This window comes from Syngnathus acus, chromosome 23, assembly GCF_901709675.1.
Source record: "Syngnathus acus chromosome 23, fSynAcu1.2, whole genome shotgun sequence".
NCBI lineage: Eukaryota > Metazoa > Chordata > Actinopteri > Syngnathiformes > Syngnathidae > Syngnathus > Syngnathus acus.
In genome coordinates this window covers 5473718-5483748 of record NC_051107.1, presented here as the reverse complement: position 1 = coordinate 5483748, position 10031 = coordinate 5473718, and the positions used below count along the sequence as shown (strand labels likewise).

The following is a 10031-nucleotide window of genomic DNA, read 5'->3' as shown; positions in this document are numbered from 1 at the left end:
AAATATATTTACAGTGTATATGCTAACATGCTACTTTTTTATTCACAGTAGGGGTGGGGAAAGTATAATAAACCCCTTTTTTGATACATATGCCGTCTTGTTATTATTCGAAGATTGAAACTTTACTGGAATAGATTAGCAAAAAAAAAAAAAAAATCAGTGTGCAAAATTGGACGGGAAGTTCCACGGTGAACGCGAAGGTGGCTGATTGGGGATGCGAGAATGAGGAAGCGGATAATAAAGACAAGTAGTACTACAGTTGATGAGTACTGCGAGCTGATGAGGGCTTGAGGGCGCATAATGGCGAGAAAAATGAAGTGGAAAGCTTACAGTGAGGCGGGCTGTCGATAGTTGTCAGAAGTACGCTTGATTGAAAAGTACCCCGAAAGACCGTTGCCATTTATACAGAAGAAAATCATTTGTGACATTTTGAGATTACTTTGCCGTAAGTATTACGATTAATTAAAAAAATACGGAATATACACAAAGAAAGACAAATGCTGCTGTTGGCCACTACTCACACTCACGCGCAGACTCAAGTTGCGGATTACATTTGAAGAATAGACAAAAGCACTTCCCGACTTCCTCCAGCATTTCAAAGACAACACGTGGACAAAGTTGAAGGCTCGTTACACGCAAGGGCTTCAAACAGGATTTGTGGTCGGATGAGGCAATGGTGACATCACAACGGGGGCGATCGCGCTTGATCAAGTCAAGTTAAGGCTCTGCCAGTTCACTTGAAAGCAACACAAGGTTAAATAGCCTCAATAAAATACTTGATCTGTGCACAACATAAAAGCTGTTCTATAAAGTCCACCAGCAGGTGGCAGCAATGCACTGTGCAATGCACGTCAGGAGTGTGCACATCACATTCTTTTGAACCACAACGCTAGTTAAAGAGCTTATTAACCATCGAGGGTTCAAGTGTGAATTTAGAAGGATTTCATACGAAAAAATAAATAAAATACCAAATAATTATTATTAAAGAAGATTTTTTTTGTTGGTAGACTACTTTGCACATTTAGACAAATTGTTTGGGTTCATAAAATAATGAACTGTAGTATATACATTTATACAATACGCATATATAAATGGATATGAATGTGGCAAATAAAACATTTTGGGGGCTAATTAGGGAAGTTTTATTTTTGGTCTCATATTTGGACCAATGTCTGTTTTGAATATATGGTCGGATTCAAACAAAAAATAATTTGCAATTTGGAGGTTACTTATATCCTCCGAAAAAAACAGAAGGCCCTTGTGGTAGAATATTTTTGTTTTCTTACTTGTAGCCATTATTTTGCATTTTCAACAGCAAAACGAGCATTTGCAGCGCAAGTCTAATCCTATCGAACATGTTTTTTTCCCACCTACTAGATTCAATTCAGCGTCGCGATATGCACACTCCTGCATAAGGCCTGACAAATCTAAGGCAGGGAGGGGATGTCGTGAACCCCTCAGCCGAGGGGCGCCCTGTCACCAAAACGACGCTGTCAGAGTCGGCCTGCGCCGCCGCCGCGCTCGCTAGCGGGCTCTCACCTGTCGAGCCTGCCAACGCCTCCACTTAATCACCTCCCGCGTATGCACGTTGTCTGCACGCGTGCGTCAATGCACGTCAAGGCACGAAAGCAACCTTAAAGGCCCTCAACTGGATTTGGAATGACACATCTTATGCGCAAATTAGGAGCAGCACGAGTTGAAATCATGACACGGAAAGCCACCGAGCATCACGTGTCCATTTCCGGCCGTGAGTCGCAGATGCGTGACAAACAACAATATCCTGCCTCTCAAACGGCCCATTAACTGTGGAAATGACACAAAGGTTAAGGTCATGAAGTCATCCCATGATGCTAGGAGCCACTTGGAGGAAAAAAACTAAATAAAATAAGGTGCTAGCATGTCCCCTAGCGCATTTATGGAGCGACCGACAGTAAAAGAAAAGAAAAAAAAGAAGAAAAAACAAAGGGGCGGCCGGGCCTTTCCGAAACGCTATAAAATTAATGCGATTTCCAGAGTTTTTTTTTTTTTTTATGAATGCCGCCAGATGCCAAATCCATAACTTCAAACAAATTGACTCGCAATTATTGGTTGCGGTGCACCACTTCCAGATGTGCAACAGATGGGGCCGGCGTGACCCAAGGTGTCTCGCCCCGTGCTTTGTGTTATTGTGCTGTAAAACAGACGTATGCACGCCTGCGCCTGCGTTTTAAATCCCAGTGTGGGCTGGAGGTGAAGGGAAGGACAGGGGACACACAAACGATTTAAAAAAATCAAATAAAAGACGGAAATCGCCATCATTAGGTAAAGCGCCAATAGAGACAATGTAAGCACTACGACAGGCTGAAATTATGTAAAGGCAGATGAGAAATGGAAATGTGATCTCTGCTGCGTTGGGATTAAATTGGGCGAGGGGAGGGGGGGCAATTATGGTGGTTTTTTTGGGGGGTGCATAATCTTACAATATCCCTGCATTCATAAAGAATATTAGATGAGATAAGAAGCTGAGTTTTAAATGAGAGGGCTTTTTTTTTTTTACTAAAGTCAAAAGTAGTACTTGCAATTACTCTGATGATAATTAGCATTTGAATTATTTTTAACAACGATCCCGATTTGATCATTTTCTTGGGTTTAAAAAAAAAAATGTTATGGACATTTTGTTTTAGCAGACAAATTTCAATTTTTGTTACATCGGGATCACCAAAAAATGGAGAAATATGATTGCCAATTTTTTTAAAATAAGAATTTAGTCGGATTTTGCACAATAACTGACATATCGCGGTTATTTAAAAAAGATTAAATATGGTTTTCTAACTTTTCAAACAAAATTATGACAGTTTTTATGAGAATTTAGTTTTTAACCGTACATTGGAAAAATGTTCATTTTTTAAATAAATAAACAACAATCAACAAGACACACACACGCACACACCTTTGACTTTTATATCGTAACCGGCTGCTAATCCACAGTAGCCAAGCGTGCCCCCGGCCGGTGTCTCACACACTCTCCGACACACTTCCAGCTCGCGTTATCGGCTTGACCTTGGACTTGCTCGCTCAAGAGAGGACCCCGATGGAATGATGTCGTTGTGTTTTTGTTTTATTTCTCCATAATGGACAGTGGGGGCATGATGAGCTTCATTAGCAGAGGAAGATAACGATTACACCCCCCCCCCACCCTCGCTTCTGCATTTCGGTGGTCTGATGGCCATCTCGTCTGCATTATTCATTCATCCGCCCACTCTCTCTTCGCAGTAACTCTTTGACTGCCATGTTTTTTCATTTCGCGCCACCCGGCCTTTGGAGCCCGCGTTCATCTATTATAGATGGGTAATTGTTTATTAAATGCAGGCCTGACCCTATTATGCCTATTAGCGTAGCACGATACACTCCTCCATATTTGTCAAGATGGAACAAGAATACAAGGCCGCTGCCTCTGCGAGTGGGGCGGAAAAGGAAAAAAAAAAGGTGTCAGCCATTGGCCAGCATCTCCTTAGCGATGGAGGCAAAGAGAAAAAGCTTTTTCTCTCATTACCCTGACTCGTAATCTACCTCTGCCCTTTGCGGGCGAATCCCTGCTTCAGGCGTTGGGAGGCTAAAACTCCCCAACTCTGGAAGCGGATTTCTTCCTTCAGATAGGAATTAGCAAGAAAACGTGACTTTTCTTAACTCAGCTGACACTAGAGGTCAGTGTCGTAACAGAGTTGCGACTCGGGCCGCTCTTCCTCGTGAGCTGCAGGCTACAAAAGGAAAGCAATTCAGGTAAAAAAAAAAAAAAAGGAAATGAATTGAAATGGAACGATTAAGTTCACTTAATTAGTGGCTGGCTTAGGCAAATCAGCTTAGCTTGTATCAAAACGATTATTCCAGACAGCGGCGCTGATTGTGCGGGACGACAGTTGGCCAACATGCGTGCAAAAGGCGTGCAGCTAAAGCAGAGCATTGGAAAAGTATTAACCGTACTGCTGCTTTATATGTCCATCATCTCGTCGACAATGCACCTGTCAATACATTAAAAAAAAACACGGGAGGTTTTTTCTTTTTTTTTCTAATAAAGGCTGAGGTAAGGGCGGGAAACAAAGATATATTATTTCTAGTCAAATGAAATTTTTTAATTAAAATAAAAATCTAATTAAAATTAAAGGTCCACATATGTCTACATTGTCTATTTATCCTTTAAGCACACAGCAGATGTTACAAATTGGCCAGATTTACGAATAAATATCACCCGGGCCTTGGGAGCATCGTCCGTGCTACAAATGCTAAGTGGAGATTAGCCTATTAGCTCTTGTTAGCGTGTTTAATTACAAATAAACGAGCGCACGGGCGAGGTGAGCTTCACGCGTGTCAACAAAAACGGCAACTAAATGCAAACATTTCCTCGGCGGTGGTTCTCCGAGAGCTTTTTCTGCACGTTATGGAATTTGTCATGTTCAGTCGGAGCTGTCATTGATAGAACAGTGTGCGCTAATGTGTGTAATCTGCTTTGCAACACATCAATTATGATGGATATTGCTCCAGCGCTACGCTTGCAGGCTTTTTTTTTTTTTTTTTTTTCATGCCAGCCTGCAGGGGAATCAGTCTTCTCTTGTTAGGCAACCTGTTTAGTAAATAATGATCCACTTTGAGGCTGGCTGATGCCGTATAATGGGATCTGTGTGTGTGTGTGTATGCGGTGGTGGCGCTTCGGTGCACAAGGATCAAGCAGACTCCATCAAAAAAAAAAAAAAAGAAGAAAACACTTAATGTGAAAGCTGGAATTCAATCACGCCGCGACACCTTCAGTGATGCGGCCGTATGTAAAATGTATAAATATTATCAGTGGCTTGTTCAAGTATTTCCAGATCTGTCTGAGCTAACAGAGACATTGAAAGTTAAATATTTAGATTTGTACTCTGTCAAGCAAAATTGATTTTTGTTACCCGTCCGCCCTGTTCCTTTGCCAAACTTAAAACTTAACAGGATGTACGCAACCTTTCCACTCATCACATTTTTTTTTTTTTTATTGTTGCTCATTTCACAAGCTCTTTATGTCTGGTTTATTTCTAAAAAAAAAAAAAAAAAAAAGGACATTTTGGCAAACTCCCGGCCAGTTTTGTTTTGCTTCAGGTACATCAAGACATCACGACTCTTTAAAAAATGACCACAAACACATTCCAACACAACCAAGACTTCTCAACTTCATTTTTTCTCTTTCTACACGAAACAAGGGAGAATCCCTAATACCGCAACCAAAAAGCTTCCAACTTCATTTCCTATCTTACAAAGACATTTTCGACAATTCCAGCCTTCATGGAACATTTTTATCACATCTTTTAGCCCTTCATCTGCTCAAGGTTCATAAAAGCCAAGTTTCATGAGGTTGAGTGCAGGCGAACAGGTGTTACACACCCCTGTAAATGACAAAACTGGATGAATAAGTACACCCCGACTCTAGTAAAAGTTATAAAAGTAGAAAAGGCTCCGCCCTTCCTCTACGTTTTGTGTCCCAATCCTAAAAACCTATTTTTATTATTATTTTTTTGAACATCTTTGACAAAATCCAGGCCTCTCAAAGCAATCTCAACATTTATTTTGGCCGCGATTCCTCCACATCCTGGTTCAGGAAAACCCGTTCAATTAACATAAAGCCAACATTGCAGCAGCTCCTTTTTTTTTCCAATTCTGACACAAGTTCTACAGCTTTCCTCGGCCCACCAAGTAAGCTGGAGAAAGATTCTCCCTCCGGGACCCGATCACATGGAGATCCCTGTCAGATAGATCTCCACTACGCTGCACTTCAGTCGCGAAGTCAGTCGGTAAGTCGCGCCATCAGCACAGGTAACACAGCCAGACGAGAGAGTGAAGGAGGCCCCTTCGGTCCAAACCTTTTTTTTTTTTTTTGTGTCAGCATAAAACCCCTGAGCTGCATTGAGACCAGCACTCTTCCTACATGTGTGTTTCTTGTTTGCCTGCGCAGAAAGTGAGATTTTTTTTCTGGCTTTACGTCAGATCGGTGCAGACAGCGATGGGTATTCTATTTACTTGACGCAAGCTGCTCCCCAATGTCCCATAAAGCCCTCTTGCCTTGCAACTAAGCCAGCCGGGGTTAAAGCTCCCCAGCAGACAGCAAGACTGAGTACCTCCAAACTGGGTGTGTGTTTATGTGTACTGCTCTCTCACTAGCTCCCTCCGGTGTAATGGCTTTATTTATGAAGTGGCGGTTGCAGTAACAGGCAGGCGATAAAAGGAGGAGATAGCGGCGAAAAGCTGCTGAGCATGTGACGGCGTGCCGTGGCTTTGCGAAGATTGATTCTCGGCCCAAGAAAGAGTGGTGGAATATCATCGATTTTGTCGCAGATACCTTGAAAGAGTAGCAGATTAATTACTGGACTGGATTACTTGATTTTTTTTTCTTTATTAATTAGTTTATTTCTTTTAATTTATTTTTATATATTTTTTTATTTCATTTTGTATTTGAATGACTTGACTTTAAACGGTTTTATTGATTTATTTTTGATGACTCGACTTGAAACCGTTAACACTGTCACGGCAAAGTTAACATCTATAATTAGGGATGAGATCATCTTCCGTCATCTTCTCTTGAAATTCTTTAGATAAGGTCCGAGATAAATACCGTGTCGATACGAGACGAAAAGTCTCAGCTGTCGTCCACATCACAAAGCGAGTCAAATGAAGGTGAACACTCCGAGCATAAATAGCGTCTGGCTTTTTTTTTTTTGGCCTGTGTACGATTTACAGCTAAAACAACAGAAGCGTTCAGATGCATCATCTCGGTAAACTGCCCATTTGTTATCCGGCTTGTTCTAATCACCGTCACCATGAGATGTTTTGCCAGGTGGACGGGCGGGCGGACGGACGGGCCCCCGATGCGGCCGCTCTGATCTGAAGCAGCTGCCGTATTAGTCTGAGAAATCAGCCTATGCAAACAAACATCCTGCCTGCTTCGCATCCCCGGCGCATCTGACGGCCATTCGAATCTTGTATCTGTCTTGAATCAGTCTCAAAATAAGCCCTGGCCAGCTAATAAACAAAACGGGCCCCCGGGTATCATTATTCATGATTAAAAATTGTTTGTAAAAGACATCTGCTGTGTTTTAAGATTGTGAAAACAAGCGCATCAACCGCATGGGTCACGCTAAGGTGATGCGTCAAGCTTCATCGAAAAACTCTCGCAGGCGTCCCGACACGTAAAAGTGACACAACTCAGGAGTGACGTGATGCTTCGAGTTGTAAACCAACTGCTCCTGGTCTTCCTAGCGCTTAATCCCTGAGCCTCAGGATGGGACTTCTTCAATCCCTCAAGCCCCAGGTCCTCCAGCACCATCAAAGATGGACAGCACCAATGTGGACGACATCTCCACCCTTGCGGCGGTTTGGACTTTTAAGTTTATCTCCCAAAGCAGCTTGTGATACTCAGAGGTGTCAAAATCATGGCCCGGGGGCCAGATACGGCCCACCGTATCATTTTATGTGGCCCGAAAAGACAAATTGTGCATGAAATTGTCTTTACTTTTGAAAAATTGCAAGCAACTACCGTAATTTTCGGACTATAAGTCGCGGTTTTTTTTCATAGTTTGGGTGGGGGGGCGACTTATACTCAGGAGCGACTTATATACATATATATGTTTTTTTTTTCATTTTTTTTGGGCATTTTATGGCTGGTGCGACTTATACTCCGGTGCGACTTATAGTCCGAAAATTACGGTATTCATTTTTTTTTAAATGTATAAATCGATTCATAGCCAGACCACTCCACGTCTCAGCACGGAGAGACGTTACCACGAGCGCCGCCTTCAATCGGCCCTCCGATTAATCTTCGCCGCCGCCGATGATAAATAACGACGCGTCGGTAAATAACGTATTTACTTCCCCGGCGTGCTTACGTGTCCGCGCCACCTTTCTATCCCAGTGGCTTTACAGTTCAAACCATCATTCAAGGCTTAATTGTACCCAATCACCACTGAAGGTCACTTTGCAAAACACCCGCTATACTTTATCTACCCTGACCAGTGATAGATGCCCCCCCCCCCCCATCCCCTTAACACTCCTCTTTGCTCATCACCGGTGATTAATACCCAAAAACCGAATAGAAAGCTTGTTATTCTTACGAGGGGAGGCGCCGCCGCCGCCGCCTCCCCTCGTAAGAGAGACGGACAGCGAGAAAGAGATACGGGAAAAAAATGTGACCCCAGAAATCAAAAGTGATAATCCAGAACGCGTGTGTGAGCGAGTGTTAAAGATGGCTGAAGGTCAGGGAGACATTGAGGCAATCACGCTAATGAAAACAAACGAGGGATTCGCTCGGAGGGAAGGGAGGCGATGGGAAGAAGAGACGTTTCTGGACGACCTCAAAAGAATCAAACACAACAATGCTGGAGGAGAAAGTGCAGACGCAAATTCCCCACTGTTCTTTTATTTACATGGTCTCCTAACCTGATGTCTGGTGGCGACACACACACACACACAGACACACACACACACACTGTACACAAGCAAACACGCATGGCAGTGGCAATATGTGAAGGTTATTCCTGCAGAGGGATGACAGTGTTTATTCAGGGTGAGCAGGCGCATTCTGTGACATTCAGCACGGGGAGCATGATTAATGCCGTCATATACGTACTGTAGAAGAAGAAGGAGAAGAAGGAGAAGGAGCTCGCCATCTTACATTTGTGTGCCTTGAAGAATAAAAATATGCTTTGATAGCTGAAGCGGTTCAAAAATAGATATATTTTTAAATATGTCAATATATATAAATATTTTTATCCCCAAATATTTCAATTTTTTGTGTGCCTTGAAGAATAAAAATATGCTTTGATAGCTGAAGCGGTTCAAAAATAGATATATTTTTAAATATGTCAATATATATAAATATTTTTTTCCCCAAATATTTCAATTTTTTGTGTGCCTTGAAGAATAAAAATATGCTTTGATAGCTGAAGCGGTTCAAAAATAGATATATTTTTAAATATTTCAATATATTTCAATATTTTTTCCCCAAATATTTCAATTTTTTTGTGTGCCTTGAAGAATAAAAATATGCTTTGATAGCTGAAGCGGTTCAAAAATAGATATATTTTTAAATATTTCAATATATTTCAATATTTTTTCCCCAAATATTTCAATTTTTTTGTGTGCCTTGAAGAATAAAAATATGCTTTGATAGCTGAAGCGGTTCAAAAATAGATATATTTTTAAATATTTCAATATATTTCAATATTTTTTCCCCAAATATTTCAATTTTCTTGTGTGCCTTGAAGAAAAAAAATATGCTTTGATAGCTGAAGCGGTTCAAAAATAGATATATTTTTAAATATGTCAATATATTTCAATATTTTTTCCCCAAATATTTCAATTTTCTTGTGTGCCTTGAAGAATAAAAATATGCTTTGATAGCTGAAGCGGTACAAAAATAATAATAATAATATATATATAAAAAATATTTTTAAATATTTCAATATATTTCAATATTTTTTTCCCAAACAATTTTTTTTTTGTATAGTTCCACTCTGGAGCCTGACTAAAATCAACACCAGCACCCCCAAAACAAGGCACGATGTATAAATAAACAGATTTCCACCTCCGACACCAAAAAACGCTGACGCGGCTTCTCAAGTGGATCCTTCGAATTCATGCAGAAGGCGAGACTTAACGCGCCCGATGAGCCAAGTCAAGCAAACAAACCACCCAAACAGCCGCCCGGAATAAACCGAGTCAGCGCCTCTCTCTCTCTCTGACAGCATCCTGGCTGAGCTCGGGCGCTTCACAGGAAGCCCTTGAGTTTATTTTTCATATGGAGGGGATTTGGCAGCTATCAAGTGGTGGCAGGCCAGTATCAAACACATGTCTGGCTTGTAAACAGGCTGCTGGCTCCTCTCCAAGCTCCCCGCCGAGTTTGGAGCCAACTGGTGACACTGATCCCGCCCCGACAGTAAAGGGGGGGGGGGGGGGGGTAATGGAGCCTTTAAACATCCTCGCCGCCGTTATCTATATTGTATTTAAGACGTGTCATGTTGGTTTTGTCTTGGCAT

The 10031-nt window shown here is 41.7% G+C and overlaps 1 long non-coding RNA gene across 1 annotated transcript in view; it reads right to left on the bottom strand.

Annotated features, from left to right (window-relative positions):
• The window catches only part of LOC119117321, a 50614-nt gene that overhangs the window by 16766 nt on the left and 23817 nt on the right, over positions 1-10031 (bottom strand). The gene's annotated exons all lie outside the window — the stretch shown is intronic.